The following is a 16972-nucleotide window of genomic DNA, read 5'->3' as shown; positions in this document are numbered from 1 at the left end:
CACATCACAAATTAAATCCGGAAAATCACATTGTGGAAAGTATATGAATTTATTTGCATTCTGCAGAGGGAAATAAGTATTTGATCCCCCACCAACCAGTAAGAGATCTGGCCCCTACAGACCAGGTAGATGCTCCAAATCAACTCGTTACCTGCATGACAGACAGCTGTCGGCAATGGTCACCTGTATGAAAGACACCTGTCCACAGACTCAGTGAATCAGTCAGACTCTAACCTCTACAAAATGGCCAAGAGCAAGGAGCTGTCTAAGGATGTCAGGGACAAGATCATACACCTGCACAAGGCTGGAATGGGCTACAAAACCATCAGTAAGACGCTGGGCGAGAAGGAGACAACTGTTGGTGCCATAGTAAGAAAATGGAAGAAGTACAAAATGACTGTCAATCGACAAAGATCTGGGGCTCCACGCAAAATCTCACCTCGTGGGGTATCCTTGATCATGAGGAAGGTTAGAAATCAGCCTACAAGTGGGATCTGATCGATACGCCTATTTTCAATTGGCATCCTTTCTTAAGACACGGACAGTTCGGGAGGTTATGGCCAGAGAACAGACAGCGATAGAGCTTATCTGTGAAGGTCCACCTACGACTACTGGGCTGGTCTCTCGCCTGTATCACATTATTAACAGACAATCCCCGAACTACACACTTCATAGGAAGAGTTGGCAGAGGGAACTGGGCATGGAACTGGAGGAGGCTACATGGGAGAGGTTGGAGCGGGCAGTGGTGAGGGTGTCGTCTCATGTGCCCTTCAGGGAAAATGCGGTGAAGGTGCTGTATCGTTGGTACTTGACACCTGAGCGTCTTCAGCGTATCTACCCCACATTGACGGGGCTGTGCTGGAGGGGTTGTGGGGTACGTGGCACAGCTGGCCACATATGGTGGACCTGTAAGAAGGTCAGGGCCTATTGGAGATCGATTCACAGCAGGTTACAGAGGTGGATGGGCAGCCCAATGCCATGGAGCCCAATGTTCTTTCTATTTTTTGGGGGAGCAGTGAGCCTTTCCAGAAATCAGCATATATTTGTGGGACAGGCCATAACTGCCGCAAGAGTTATAATTGCTGCATGTTGGAAGCAGCCCATGATTCCGCCTATCACCAGATGGGTCCAAAAACTGAGATACACCTGTGAGATGGAAAGGCTTCTAGCAGAGAGGCATAATCAATTAGACAGATGGCATCAGATCTGGGATTTTTTTCTTCTTCATGTATAACTTGAGATAAGGTTTCTGTTAAAGTTGTGCCGGAAGGGTGGGTGGGAAGGGAAGGGAGGGAGGGATGGGTAAACAACAGAATATTATAAATGAAAACTCTGAAAATGTGAAGTTTTGGAATCATAAATCTGAATAATTTATTTGACACTTCAATGCAATAAGAATTATTTTCTCTTTGGTACATAGAGCAATAATCACTCTGACTTGTATTGTATAACCGTGAACTTATGAGAATACTCTGGCTTACATAAATGACATGTAACACGGCTTGCATAATGTACTATGTTTCAGATGTTTTGTATTATCTATTAATAAAGACTTCAAAAATTTAAAAAAAAAAGAAATCAGCCTACAACTACAAGGGGGGAACTTGTCAATGATCTCAAGGCAGCTGGGACCACTGTCACCACGAAAACCATTGGTAACACATTACGACATAACGGATTGCAATCCTGCAGTGCCCGCAAGGTCCCCCTGCTCCGGAAGGCACATGTGACGGCCCGTCTGAAGTTTGCCAGTGAACACCTGGATGATGCCGAGAGTGATTGGGAGAAGGTGCTGTGGTCAGATGAGACAAAAATTGAGCTCTTTGGCATGAACTCAACTCGCCGTGTTTGGAGGAAGAGAAATGCTGCCTATGACCCAAAGAACACCGTCCCCACTGTCAAGCATGGAGGTGGAAATGTTATGTTTTGGGGGTGTTTCTCTGCTAAGGGCACAGGACTACTTCACCGCATCAATGGGAGAATGGATGGGGCCATGTACCGTACAATTCTGAGTGACAACCTCCTTCCCTCCGCCAGGGCCTTAAAAATGGGTCGTGGCTGGGTCTTCCAGCACGACAATGACCCAAAACATACAGCCAAGGCAACAAAGGAGTGGCTCAGGAAGAAGCACATTAGGGTCATGGAGTGGCCTAGCCAGTCACCAGACCTTAATCCCATTGAAAACTTATGGAGGGAGCTGAAGCTGCGAGTTGCCAAGCGACAGCCCAGAACTCTTAATGATTTAGAGATGATCTGCAAAGAGGAGTGGACCAAAATTCCTCCTGACATGTGTGCAAACCTCATCATCAACTACAGAAGACGTCTGACCGCTGTGCTTGCCAACAAGGGTTTTGCCACCAAGTATTAGGTCTTGTTTGCCAGAGGGATCAAATATTTATTTCCCTCTGCAGAATGCAAATAAATTCATATACTTTCCACAATGTGATTTTCCGGATTTAATTTGTGATGTGCTATCTCTCACTGTTACCAATAACCTACCCTTCAATTATGGGCTGCTCATGTCTTTGTCAGTGGGCAAACTTACAAAATCAGCAAGGGATCAAATACTTATTTCCACCACTGTAAATATATATATATATTTGATTTGTCTCGTATAACTCTTCACAATGTAATCCATAACCGAATTGTAACAAAATGTAATTTCCATCATTCATAATGTATTGTAAGCCACTTTGAGCCCGCAAAAAGGTGGGAAAATGTGGGATACAAATGCAATAAATAAATAAATAAAATAAATAACAGAATCTTGGCGCCCGGATGCCATTATAGAATCAGTGCTCAGCACACTGTATATAGGCACCTAAATTGTGGTGTCTGATAGAATTCCCCCTCCCCCAAGTGTACATTTTTAATAGCACTGGGAGATGGCAATTTTCAGACAGCTAATTTACATGGGTAAATGACCTTGAAAACTGCCTTCTGTGGTGGTTTATTTAATGTAACTTTTTCTGCATGTAGAGCATGTTTTACATGTAGGAAATGAATCTTATAGAATGGTGCAGGTGTTTTATTGTGGTGAAGAGCTGGAGGGCTGCTCACAGCCACTTTTCAGCTGGCTGAACTGTAACAAAAAGAGCGACCCTAATAGAGACCCTGACAGCAAGATCTCCTTTAAGAAAAAGAAAACTGCAGAAGAGGACTCTGAACAATATGGTCACCAGGAAGGACTATATTTCCCTAGCCTTCCACAGGGCAAGGCTAGGGAAACCAAGGAGGTTTAAAGAAAGGAGATGGCAGGAATGTGCTTGGCCCATTATGTGGGCTGAAGTCAATAGGCGGAGCTTGTCACCCTATCAATTACATTGTTTTGAGTGTACCAAGATGGTGGCAGATGCATTGATGAGAATTAAACCCTCCTTGAGTAGACAGGCTTCAGCCTTGGGATGTCATGCCGCCTCCTGTCATTAAACCTTGAGGGAAACTAGGTTGCTGGATGGAGCCAGAACTTGAAAGCAGGTGCTCATTAAGAGCAAGGGCTCCAAACTATGAGGGAGACTTTTTCGTTGAGGAAAAGAGTAATGTTTGCAGCAGAGGTTTATTCCCAAAGAGGGAGATATTTTCTCCACCTGAGGAGAACACTGTCTGCACCATGAGGAGGAAAGAATGAAGAGCGAGAGGCCAAAGGAAGCCACTGCTTGTGGGGAGCAGGAATGCATAGGTTTGTAAAGTTTGTTTGCTCTGCTCTTTATGTGAGAAATAAGGCACTCTTTTTTAAGCAGTTATCTGACTACATGGAACAAATCAATGTCTTATATCCCCATCAATCTGGAGTTTGGTGCAGTCATAGATTTGAAACTAATCTGACTTTATTGTTCAGCAAAATTATTCCAAATTAGAGAAAGGATTTTCTTCAATGCAACTAACCATATGTTTTTATTATCCTGCTTATTTTCGAACGAGAAGGGCGGCCATCTTCTGACACAAATCGGGAGATGGCCGGCCATCTCCTAAACCCGGCCAAATCGGTATTATCGAAAGCCGATTTTGGCCGGCTTCAACTGCTTTCCGTCGCGGAGCCAGCCAAACTTCAAGGGGGCGTGTCGGCAGGGTACAGAAGGTGGGACGGAGGCGTGGTTATGAGATGGCCAGCTTCGCCCGATAATGGAAAAAAGAAAGCCAGCCCTGACAAGCATTTGGCCGACTTTACTTGGTCCCTTTTTTGTTAATGACCAAGCCTCGAAAAGGTGCCCGAACTGACCAGATGACCACCGGAGGGAATTGGGGATGACCTCCCGACTCCCCCAGTGGTCACCAACCCCCTCCCACCCAAAAAAAATTAAAAAACATTTTTTTGCCAGCCTCAAATGTCATACCCAGCTCCATCACAGCAGTATGCAGGTCCCTGGAGCAGTTTTTAGTGGGTGCAGTGCACTTCAGGCAGGCGGACCCAGGCCCATCCCCCCCTACCTGTTACACTTGTGGTGGTAAATGGGAGCCTTCCAAACCCCCCCACCCAAAACCCACTGTGCCCACATGTAGATGCCCCCCTTCATCCTTAAGGGCTATGGTATTGGTGTAAAGTTGTGGGTACACCACTTCCACTTCGTTTTGGGGGGCTCAGCACTCAAGATAAGGGAGGTATGCACCTGGGAGCAATTTTTGAAGTCCACTGCAGTGTCCCCTAGGGTGCGCGGTTGGTGTCCTGGCATGTCAAGGGAACCAGTGCACTACAAATGCTGGCTCCTCCCATGACCAAATGCCTTGGATTTGGCCGGGTTTGAGATGGCCGCCATTAGATTCCATTATCACTGAAAACCAATGCCAGCCATCTCTAAAGCCGGCCCAAATGTTGAGATTTGGCCGGCTCCAACCATATTATCGAAACGAAAGATGGCCAGCCATCTTGTTTCGATAATACGGTTGGGACGCCGCTTTACGGGGCCGGCCTTGAAGATGGCCACCCTTATAGATGGCCAGCCCCGTTCGATTATGCCCCTCCTCGTCATTTAGCGAATATTGGGATTTATATTTCAATATTTTTTATTAAGGACATAATACAAAGACAATAAACCATATAAGTGTAAACTTAACATTGCGGCAATAACCTCTCATGTAACAGGGTTAAAGATAGTGCAAAACAGCTATCAGATTTATGATTTAGTAACTTTTTCTCCCCTCTATTCCCCTTTCCCCCCCGTCCCCCCCTTCTCAATTTGGTATGCTTTACTAATTACATAATGATATTAGCCTATATCATCCAGAAACTTCCTTGTAACAAAAGTTAACACCATGATACATATTGAAACTCAGTTAACATATACAATAAGAAATCCTGGTAAACAGGGCCAAAACTAATCTTTGATCTTCCTAACCCAAATCTCTTCTTTCTTATCTCCCCAATCTTCCCCCTCCCCTCCCCTCCCCTCCCCTCCCCGTGCATTGCTTACAATCAAATTCTCTTTACTGGTTCCAGGGAAGTCTATTCAAGATATGACTTCTCGCTTTAGGTGATATAGTGTTTATGTATGCCCCCCATATTGCTAGGAACCTCCGCTGCCTTCCCGGCGACAGTCCCGCCCCTCTGGACTCCCATGTCAACAATTCCTGAAGTCGATTCCTCCAGTGCCAAAAGGAGGGTGGGCAATCATTAGTCCAATAAAGTAGGATGCATTTTTTCCCCAAGATGCAGGCCTTGCTAAGAAACAATTTCTCCCCCTTTGTGGTTCCCATCCAGAGTCTAGGCACACTGAATACAGCTCTTTCAAAAGTTATAGTTATTGTGCGCCCCAACACTTTGGTCAAGTATTTGCCAATTGCCAACCAAAATAGTGATATTGACCTACATTGCCAGATCCCATGAAAGAAGTTTGCCTCCAACCTAAAGCATTTCCTACAGTGCTGTGTAGTCGATACTCCTGCTCTAAAAGCTTGTCTCTGAGAAAAATACGCCCGATGGATAGTGCGAAAGTGACACTCCTGTAATTCTGCATTGTGTACTATGGCTACCCCACTCTGAAGAGCTGACGATATTAACTGTGTAGAGATGTTTTTACCCGACTCTATGCTCCATCTATTTGCTACCTCTGTCAGGTCCCGTTCCATTGCGAGTCTACCCAATTTACCATAAAACCAGGACACTGAGATTTGCCCCGCTGCATCTCCTTCTAATAATTCTCTTAATTGTCTCCCAAACCGTGGGTGCAGGCTATCCGGTGGGAGGGTGTTCACATAATGAGACAACTGCCTGTACGCCAACCAGGCAGCCGTCCCCTGCCCACACTTCTCCAAAAAGTCAGTATACGAGAGCAAGGACCCGTCTTCCATTACCAGCTCATCCATCGAGTGGATTCCCTTATTCTCTAACAGTCGGAAAATCCTATTTTCATCTCCCGGCCTAAATGACACATTCCCCCTCAAAGGTAACCATACACTTCCCCTACTATCCTGCCCCCAATACATGAGCACTGTTTTCCACACCTGTCTCATTGACTTTAACAGTACACTTCCTCTTACTTTTTCTGGCAAATCTCTCCTTGGAGAATGCACTAGGGAAACCAGGTGCCAAGGCCTGAAGAGGTCTCGTTCAAGTTCCACATGTGTATAGATATCTGAATCCATCAACCAATCTCTCAAATGCCTTAACAGGCATGCCTGGTTATACTTCCGGATGTCTGGGAGTCCTAAGCCACCCATCTTTTGTGCCCCTAATAAATATTTCCACCTCACTTTAGATTTTCCACCCCCCCCAACAGAATTTCAGCACTAATTTCCTAAGGGCTTCTAGGTCTTTTTTGAGTAACCACAGAGGAAGGGTCTGTAGAAGATAAAGCCATCTAGGGAAAACCATCATTCTAAACAAATGTAATCGTCCCAATAAAGTTAATGGCAAATTAGCCCAATTCATCAGTTGCTCCTTTGTCTCCCGGAGGAACCTTTGCACATTAATTTCATATATCTTTGTCGGGTTCATTGCCAATTGGATCCCTAGATATTTAAATGATTCGTTTGCCCACTGTAATGGGAACCCCGCTCCCCACAACCTCCGCAAATCGTCTGAACTAGCCAATGCTTCAGATTTTAAAAGATTTAATCGGAAACCAGAGAAATCACCATACTCCTCCAGGCTCTCCATCAGGTAAGGCAGGGAATCTCTAGGTTCAGTTATTAATACCAATAAGTCATCTGCAAAAGCAGCTGTTTTAAAGAGAAAATCCCCTACATGCACCCCTTTCACATCGGAATTAAGCTGCAGCTCCCGCAACAGCGGGTCCAAAGTTAAAACAAACAGTAATGGGGAGAGAGGGCATCCCTGTCTAGTCCCTCTTCTAATCTAAAATCTATCTGAAGTTATACCATTTGCATACACACATGCCTCAGGGTCTTCATACAATGTCTGCACAGCCTCATTAAACCAGCCTTCTATCCCATAAGCCTTTAATATACCAAACAGGAAGCCCCAGTCCACTCTATCAAACGCTTTTTCTGCGTCAAAACTGATAAGTAGAGCTGGGTGCCCTTCCAATCTGATTGTCTCCAAAGCCGCCAGGATCCGTCTTATGTTTTTGGCTATAACCCTTCCCCGTGTAAACCCTACTTGGGGCTCAGCTACTAAGGATGGTAATACTCTCGCCAGTCTGTTTGCCAATATCTTGGCCAAAAGCTTGACCTCGGTGTTAAGTAGGGATATGGGACGGTAAGATTCTGGTTGATCCTCAGGTTTACCAGGTTTCCTTAATACTATAATCTGTGCTGTGTTCAAGTGCCTCGGGAGAGCTCTTTGTTGGACAGATTTCTGAAAGACTTCTGTCAGGACCGGACCAATGTCGTCCTGTAATAGTTTATAAAACTCATTGCGGAGCCCGTCGGGACCAGGCGCCTTCCCAAGAGCACTTTGTTTGATTACCCATGCCACTTCCTCTGTGTCTATTGGGGCACTCAACTGTGATAATTCTTCACTCGTTATTCTAGGAAGCTCTATGCTATTCAAATAAATGTCACTATCTACCAACTAAGATTGCTGTGACTTATACAGTTTAGTAAAAAAGTCCCGAAGCACTTTATTGATTGCCTTGTCGTCATTCACTCGCTTCCCTCTAGAATCCACCAGTGTGGCTATCTTATTCCGACCCGTACTACCCTTCGCTAATCTAGCCAGGAGAGCGCTACCCTTATTTGCGAACTTATAGAGCTGAAATTTATAATAAGCCCATGATTTCTTTGCCTCTGTATGTACTAACTCGTTTAATGTTTGTTGGGTTTCCAATAATTGCTTCTTAAGTCGCAATGAATAACTCACTCCATATTGCTGTCTTAAGACAGTCACTTGTTTTTCTAGGCGCAAAAGCTCTCGTCTCCTCACCTTCCTTTGGTGACTCACGTATGAGATAATTTCTCCCCGGAGAACCACCTTTGCTGTCTCCCAAAACAGTGTTACATTTGATCTGTGCTGTTCATTATCAATTTTATATTGTTGCCACTTGGAGAGTAAGAATGGAGTAAAGTTACTATCTCTATATAGGTGAGAGGGGAATCTCCAACCGCTCTCAGTTTGCCCAGAGCGCCCTCCTTGAAGGCTTAACTCTACCCATGCATGGTCAGATATCATTATAGGCCCTATGTTTGTGCTTTCGACCTGTGTGAAAAGTTCTCTTGATATTAGCAGATAATCTATTCTAGATAGTGTGGAGTGAGCCCTTGACATATGTGTAAAGTCCTTCTCCAAAGGATTTAGTGTTCGCCACCCATCTACCAGACCCAATGCTGACCCTAAAAGGTTCACCCTCTCACTATCCTTGTTAATTCTCTATCTGTAGGGTGGGATCTATCTATTTGAGGATCTGCCACATCGTTAAGATCTGCTCCTAATATTATTGGAATATCACCCATGCCCAGTATCTGTCTGATCACCTTTGTATAAAATGCTCGATCAAAGGTGTTTGGGGCATAAAGATTGCACAATAGTATAGGTTGGCGCTCAAGGATTACCGAGGCCAGAGCATATCTGCCCTCTGGGTCCACAATGACCTTCTTTATCTCTAAGTGCAAACCCTTCTTGAATAAGATTACCACACCCCCCTTCCTTCACTTTGCCGGGGCTTCTACAAGATCGCCCACCCACCATCTTTTAAGCTTGGCATGTTCTGTCGCGGAAAGATGTGTCTCCTGCAGAAAGGCAACGGAGGTCCCCCTGTCTCTAAGTACTTTCAAAATTTTATGCCTCTTAATTGGGGATTGAATCCCTCCAACATTCCAAGTGGTAAATGTTAAGTTAGGCATGTTAACCTACCCCTAATCTCACCTTATAGACAATACCCTCAAATGTCTTCCATCTCTGATTTGTGAGAGAGCGTCCCAGCCTCCACCCCCCCCCCCCCCCACCAGACTTGCATGTTCCCCATTCTCTAATTTCCCCCAATCCAGTGCTTCTACATATTTTGAGCAATGCCCTCCCCCCCGAGAACCCTCCCGACTCTCCAAACTCCCACCTCCCCCCCCCCCCTTCCCTTCTTCCCCCAGTCCTCCCATTCGGTTCCCCGAATCCATTCCGTTCTGGACTTGGAGCTACCCACCCTTCTATTTACAGATCACCCAATCCCTCCTCCGCTATTCGGATCCATCCCCGCCCTCCATTCCTTTAAACATGAACATTGCCCCTCAGATATCATTCAATCATGCATCCGCTCAGCCACTCCTCAGGCTTCTCTCTTCCACTACATAACCTAGTATAATAGCCTAAAGAATAGTGGGTATAATAGGAAATTTGCTCTCTCCCTTAAGCTAACCTGAGTAACCTCTCCAATAGCATTCAGTCATTCATTCAATGCCTTGTGATACTTTCTCCTGTGGATATCCTGCAGTGATCCACACCAGCCCATGTTGCCTCCACATGTACGAGAGCTATGATCTTCGTCTAGATTCTCTGTTATACAGACCACTGCAGGGCACAACATTTTTACATTTCAGATGGACTTAAACTTATCACATTGCCCCCCTCACTTCACTCCTCTCTTCAGTCCTCCATTCGTTCAAACGTTCAATCAACCATCCCTCCATTCATTATTTTGCCCAATATGTTAATAATCATCATATAGTTGACCTGCTAGGCTCAGTAATAATGACATGTTTTTAAGTACTGTATTTAGTAAACTGTACTGTCTCAACCAGTCAGTATTCACTCATCTGATTCTTTTCAGTTATTGGCATCTTCCTTCATATATGTTCTCTGCTGCAGCTGCTTTCCATGGACGGGCCCATACTGCCATGCCCTACAACCTCCAGTCCATCTGCAGTTCACACAGAGTTCAGCCCCTCTCATCCTATGTCTTAAAAGTTTACTGCTGCCAAACAGGTGATTTTCACCCACTTCAAAGTTAAATCACATCAATTTCCACTTGTACCTGTCTTTCTTTATAATGCTGCTTATGTGGGTTGCTGTCTGTCGTCCTGCAACTTATTCACATAGACTTTCGCCTCCTCCATGCGATCAAAAAAGACCACTTTACCTCCATCTTGAATTCTCAGTCTTGCCGGGTACAGGAGGCTAAAACGGCAGTTCATTTCAAACAGTTTCGAACAGAGTGGTACAAAAGCTGTTCTTGCGATCGATACCTTTGCTGAGTAATCCTGAAAACATAGAATTTTTTGGTTCTGGTATTGCAAGTGTTTCCCGCCACGCAGCGCTTGTAAGATTTTCATTTTATGAGCATAGTTAAGCGCTTTGAAGATTACTGTTCTGGGGCGATCTCCTCCTGCCGGCCGCTGTCCCAGCCGATGTGCTCGTTCCACCTTAAATTCGCCAGCCATATATGGGAGCGCTGCTGCTTGTGGGATCCAAGTTTCTAAGAAATTCTGCAGATCTTTGTCAGGCAGTGCCTCTGGGAGACCGACCAGGCGCAGATTGTTCCGCCTCGATCGGTTCTCCAGATCGTCGATTTTTTCCTCTAAATCCTGCACCCGTTTAGACAACTTTGGGTGCTCTGTAGATATGTTCTTTAACTCATCCTCCACCGTCCCGAGCCGCTGCTGCGCCGCTTGTATATCCGCCATCATGGACACGTGCCTCTCCTCCATGCTATCTAATTTATCGATGATTTTTTGCAGCTTGGTGTCCATAGCATGTTCCACAGCCGCTTTCACTTCTGTGATTATTTCCGCGGTCCATAGTGAACTCGGTGTGGGGGACGGCGGCGAATTTTTCTCCGCCATTTTGGATTCCACAGCCCGCCCTTTTTCGCGGCTCTCTTTTCGTGCCGATTTCGTTGCCATCCACCCTCACTCAGTCTCCTCACCACTTCTTTTCATATACAGGGACGTTTTATGCTTATTATAATGCTATTAGGCTGGGTTTAGGTGCCGAATATATTGCCGATTTCTTGGGTGCTCCGGAGCAGCGACACTTCCCCTCCTTACTCCTCCATAGCCCAACCGGAAGTCCGAATATTGGGATTTAAATTACAGTGTATAATTGGTTGGCATTTTTCCTTCAAGGCCATTCTTTTGCTATAAATATCTTTTTCACCTCGGGTTCCTCATTCGCCCTTCCTAATGGTGGCCCTCAAGGTTCAATTTTGTCACCGCTTCTTGTTAATATTTATTTATTTATTTTATTTGTTACATTTGTATCCCACATTTTCCCACCTATTTGCAGGCTCCAGTGTGAACAAATACAGGGTGATGATGTGGTAAGATCAAGTTCAGGTGGCACAGCCACATTAGAGAATCTGAGAACGGAAGAGTTGTGTTATGTCCATTACGTGCTTTAGTTTGGTTGTGTTGCAGAGATTAGGCATTTAAGTTGGATCGGTAGGGTATGCTTTTTTTAAACAGGTTGGTTTTTAGTGATTTTTGGAAGTTTAGGTGGTCGTACGTCGTTTTCAAGGCTTTTGGTAATGCGTTCCACAGTTGTGTGCTTATGTAGGAAAAACTAGATGCGTAAGTTGATTTGTATTTAAGTCCTTTGCAGCTTGGGTAGTGCAGATTTAGATAAGATTGTGTTGATTCAGATGTATTTCTAATTGGTAAGTCGATCAAGTCTGTCATGTAACTCAGGTGTCATGCTGGTCAGGAATAGTGAGCCCTTGGGCCACTGCCGAGGAGTGGCAGCGGCAGGCGAATCACCCAAACAGGAGGCAAGGCAGAACAGACTGGTACCACCAGAACTTGAACAGCCGGACTGAAGCTGCTGGACTGGAACAGAAGCAATAAGCAGTAAGCAGGAGAATAGTCCACGAGCCAAGCAGAGTCTTACTGGCAGGCAGCAAAGCAGAAGGGAAACCAGGAACCAAACAGAGTCTACAGGCTGGTGGCAATCAGTAGTAAACCAGGAATCAAGCAGGGGCTTGGGCAGGCAGCAAACAGGAGAATAAGCCAGGAATCAAGCAGGGTCTTGGGCAGGCAGCAGATAGTAGAATAAACCAGGAAACAAGCAGGGTCAAAGGCAGGCAGCAATCAGTAGAATAATCCAGGAAAACAAGCAGGGTCAAGCTGACAAAGAAGGCTTTCAGGGCAGGAACCGCAATAGACCAACAGGGACAGGAACACAACTCAAGACCTCTGTTGCCAAGGCAAAGTAGAAAGTTTCCAGGTGGTTAATAAAGGCAACATACAAGGGAGATCACTAGGTAACCTCCGCTCTCAAGACAAATCACTCCTTTCAGTACCCTTCTCCACCACTGCCAACTCCAGGCTCCGCCCTTTCTGCCTCGCCTCGCCCCATGCTTGGAATAAACTCCCTGAGCCCATACGCCAGGCCCCCTCCCTGCCCATCTTCAAATCCTTGCTCAAAGCCCACCTCTTCAATGTCGCCTTTGGCACCTAACACTATACCTCTATTCAGGAAACCTAGACTGCCCCAACTTGACATTTCGACCTTTAGATTGTAAGCTCCATTGAGTAGGGACTGTCCTTTTTTTGTTAATTTGTACAGCGCTGCGTAACCCTAGTAGCACTCTAGAAATGTTAAGTAGTAGTAGTAGTAAGATTGCTGCTTAATCACAAGACAGTCTGGAAGGCTGGAAAATCCGGACCGGACCGTCATGACTTCTGGAACATGGGAAACAGCAAACAGACAGTCCATCGCAGCCACCAGGTCTAACCACCAGGTGGCGAGATGCATGACAGCATGAAACATAGGCACAATCGTGACACTCAGGGCTTTTCCGTAGATGATTTTGTGAACCATGGTGCAGATTTTGAAGGTGATGCATTCTTTGATTGGGAGCCAGTGTAATTTTTCGCGGAGGGGTTTTGCGCTTTCAAATCGCGTTTTACCAAATATAAGCCTAGCTGCCATGTTTTGAGCGGTCTGAAGTTTCTTTAAGGTTTGTTCTTTACAAACCGCATAAATTCCATTGCAGTAATCTAAGTGGCTTAGTACCATTGATTGTATCAGGTTGCGAAATGTTTCCCTTGGGAAGAATTGCTTCACGCGTTTGAGTTTCCACATTGAGTGGAATATTTTCTTTGTTGTGGATGCCACTTGGCTCTCTAGTGTTGGTTACGGTCCATTGTAACACTGAGGATTTTCAAGCTGTATGAGATAGGAAGGGTGTGATCTGGGGTGTTGATACTTGTGGGGATGTCCGATCTGTGTTGGGATGGGAGGATGAGACAATGAGTTTTTTCTTTATTGAGTTTTAGTTGAAATGCATTTGCCCATGAATCCATGATGTTCAGGCCAAGCTTGATTTCGTTGGTGATTTCTGTCAGTTTGGTTTTGTAAGGAATGTATATTGTGACATCGTCTGCATATATGAAAGGGTTAAGGCCATGGTTGGATAAGGACTTGGCAAGTGGGGTCATCATTAAGTTGAATAGGATCGGTGATAACGGTGATCCTTGCGGTACTCCACAGTCTGCTTTCCACGGTGATGGTATGTTTGAATTTGATTTTACTTGATATGTTCTTGTGGTTAGGAAGCCCTTTATCCAGTTAAGTATGTTTCCACCAATCTCAAACTTATCTAGTAATCTTATTAATATATTATGGTTTACCATGTCAAATGCACTAGACATGTCGAATTGGAGGAGAAAGATGTTTTTGCCTGTTGCTATTTCCTGCTTGAATTTGGCTAGAAGAGTGAGTAATACTGTTTCCGTGCTGTGGAGGGGGCAAAAGCCTGTGATTCGTGTAATATTGAGAATTTGTTTATGTAATCTGTAAGTTGTTTGGTTACCATGCTTTCCATCAGTTTGACCACCAATGGGATAGATGCTACTGGATGGTAGTTAGTGATTTCGTTTGTTTTTTTTCTTGGTATCTTTTGGTATTGGGGTGAGTAGGATATTGCCATTTTCCTTAGGGAAGAGGCCTCGCTGAAGCATGTAATTTAGGTGGTATGTGAGGTCTGCTATGAAGCGGTCAGGTGCAGATTTCATTAGGTAGCTGGGACAGGTATCTAGTTTACAGTGAGTGTTGGAAAACCTACTAATCGCCTGGGTAACTGTTTCAACGGTAAGGAGGGCGAAGTCTAACCAGATCTGATCTGCCGGGTATTCTCCAATGGTTAGGTCCAGTTCTTAAGGAAGTTTTCAATGTCGGTGTTGTTCTGAGGTAGCGTGTTGCGTAGGTTTACAATTTTTTCATTGAAGTACTTCGCAAGTTTATCTGCAGATGGGATGTCTGTATTCATGGTAGTGACCAAATTGGTGTCTAGGAGTTTGTTCACGAGTTGGTATAATTTCTTCATGTCTTTGTAATCTGTCCCTATTTTGGTTTTATATTATGCTCTTTTGACCTGTCTTATTGCGTATTTGTATTTTCTTTGTATTTGTTTCCATGTGTTGAGTGTATGTTCATCTTTTGTTTTATTGCATGCTCGTTCGAGTTTCCTGGTTTATGTTTTTAACTTTTTCAGTTCATCGTTGAACCATGGTGTCGAGTTATGCTTGCGTGGGGTTCTTGTTCGTAAGGGCGCAATTTCATCTAGTATGCTTTTGCATTTTTTGGCCCATTCTATGAGGTAGTATATGGAGTCTGTTTGTGTTGCCCATTTGTTATTGTATATTAGTTGCCAGAATGTTTTCGTGTCTACTGGACCTCTTATGCTGTAGGATGTGTGTTCTAGTATTCGTTGTATACCCTTCTTTTTCCGCCAATGTAGGGATAAGTTTAGTTTCTAGTGGTTGGTCCAGGGTGTCTCTGTCCATTTCATATTTCTTATTGTTAGGTTCTGGTCTGTTGTGAGATGAGATCAAGTGTGTGTCCTTTGACGTGGGTTGCTTGCATTTGTGGCCATTTGAGATTGCATAAAAGGAAAAATTCCTTACATTCTCGTGCGTTGATAGAGTTCGGGTCTTCTAAGTGAAGGTTGATGTCTCCTATTACTAGTGTATTGGAGTTATTACACATGTGTTTGAAATGAAGTCTATGAAGTTGGTCTGGCCTTCGTTCCAATTACCTGGAGGTCTGTATAACAAGACATAATTCAAATGATCGCATAGGGTTTTGTTGTGGATTCTGATTGAGGCAATTTCAAGTTGAGGTGTTATGGACTCAGCAGTGGTTTTGGTGGTAAAGTGGGACCAATAGATTAGTGCAATGCCTCCGCCTCTCTTTTCTTTTCTGGTCCAGTGTGTGATTTTGTATCCTGGAGGGCACAGGTCTAGGATTTATAGGGTCCTTTTGGTCATGGATCCAAGTTTCAGTGAGGAAGAGTAGGTCGAGGTTTTCTGACATGATCCAGTCTGTTAGTATTGCTGTTTTATTTACAGCGGCTCTGGCGTTGACATAGCCCACTTGGATTGTTTGGAATGGGTCTTCTGTGTTTGGTGTTAAGTGGACTTTTGTTAAATTTCGTTTCTTTGTTGAGGTGAGTTTGTTTGGGCCCTTCTTTCCCTTCTGTTGTGGTTGTTCGCATGTAAATGTTCTTCCTTTCTTTAGGTTATCATCAGCTTGGTGAGGTGTGGTGTATTTGATCAATCTATGATGATTGTGTAGTATGGGTATGATGTTGTTTTCTGCAATTGGGATGGTTAGTGTTAAGTGGATCAGTGTTAAGGAGTAGATTATTAGGAGTAGTTTGAGGGTATTCATTATGGTATATATTTCCTGTGGTTACTATTAAGACCGTGTTGCCCCAATCTGTCCTCTTCACAAGCCTGCCTTCTCCGGTTGATCAAATGCAGTACAAAAGGCTCCTTCTCAGGCACCTCAACCTTCAATGATTCAAACTTCAGTATCATCACTTATTATGCTGACATTCTTTTTAGTGTACTATTCAATGTCTGACCTCCCTGATATTTCACAACTACAAGTATGTCTTGATGCTGTTACAAGACAGCTTTTAACAAGCCACTTGATGGTCAACACAGCAAAATTTTCAACATGCTGGATCACTGGTCAAAGCTATTTCCCCTGCTACAGCCTCAGTCTCTCTAGCATACCAGTTTCACTGGCTGAATCATTTCAGTACCTCGGGGTACTTCCTAGAAAAATATGATTACTATACTAGTATGGTTAATCTAATAGCCATACATAACTATGGTGCTCTGGCACTTAACAGGTCTTTTATTCGTGTTTGTCTCTGAGTCTTAGACGTTGCCTTTTTTCATAAAACACACTAAAAAGTTACAGAAAATGACAGACTTCTTTAGAAATCAAAAACACTATGATTCAGGGTTTGTCACACTTCTCATGACCTCTTAGAGATGTATTTTGGCAGTTAATCAAGTTTAAAATTCAACTAAACCCCATAGTCGGTCAGGTCTTCAGGATACTTTTGCATACACTGGAGATCCAATTTTTGAAAATTTAACTTATGGATTTATTTATTTATGACATTTATATCCCACATTATCCCAAAACAAGTTCAGGTTCTATGTGGCTTACATTAAACGAAGTCAATTAATAAAATCATTGCTGGATTACATTAAACATATGATAAATAGAATATATGCTGTGGATATCCTGAAAACAAATGACTGGTGTTACCAGGATATATAGGGAAACTCTGTCAAGAACATTGTAACAAGGGCGGATCTCCATCTTCAGAAGAAGCTAATAGCTTTACCA

The 16972-nt window shown here is 44.1% G+C and overlaps 1 protein-coding gene across 4 annotated transcripts in view; it reads right to left on the bottom strand.

Annotated features, from left to right (window-relative positions):
* LOC115468917 overlaps positions 1-16972 on the bottom strand; it is a 172091-nt gene that overhangs the window by 22455 nt on the left and 132664 nt on the right. The gene's annotated exons all lie outside the window — the stretch shown is intronic.

This window comes from Microcaecilia unicolor, chromosome 4, assembly GCF_901765095.1.
Source record: "Microcaecilia unicolor chromosome 4, aMicUni1.1, whole genome shotgun sequence".
Taxonomy (NCBI): Eukaryota; Metazoa; Chordata; class Amphibia; order Gymnophiona; family Siphonopidae; genus Microcaecilia; species Microcaecilia unicolor.
The sequence above is the reverse complement of the archived record's forward strand: the minus strand, read 5'-3'. Positions and strand labels throughout refer to the sequence as shown.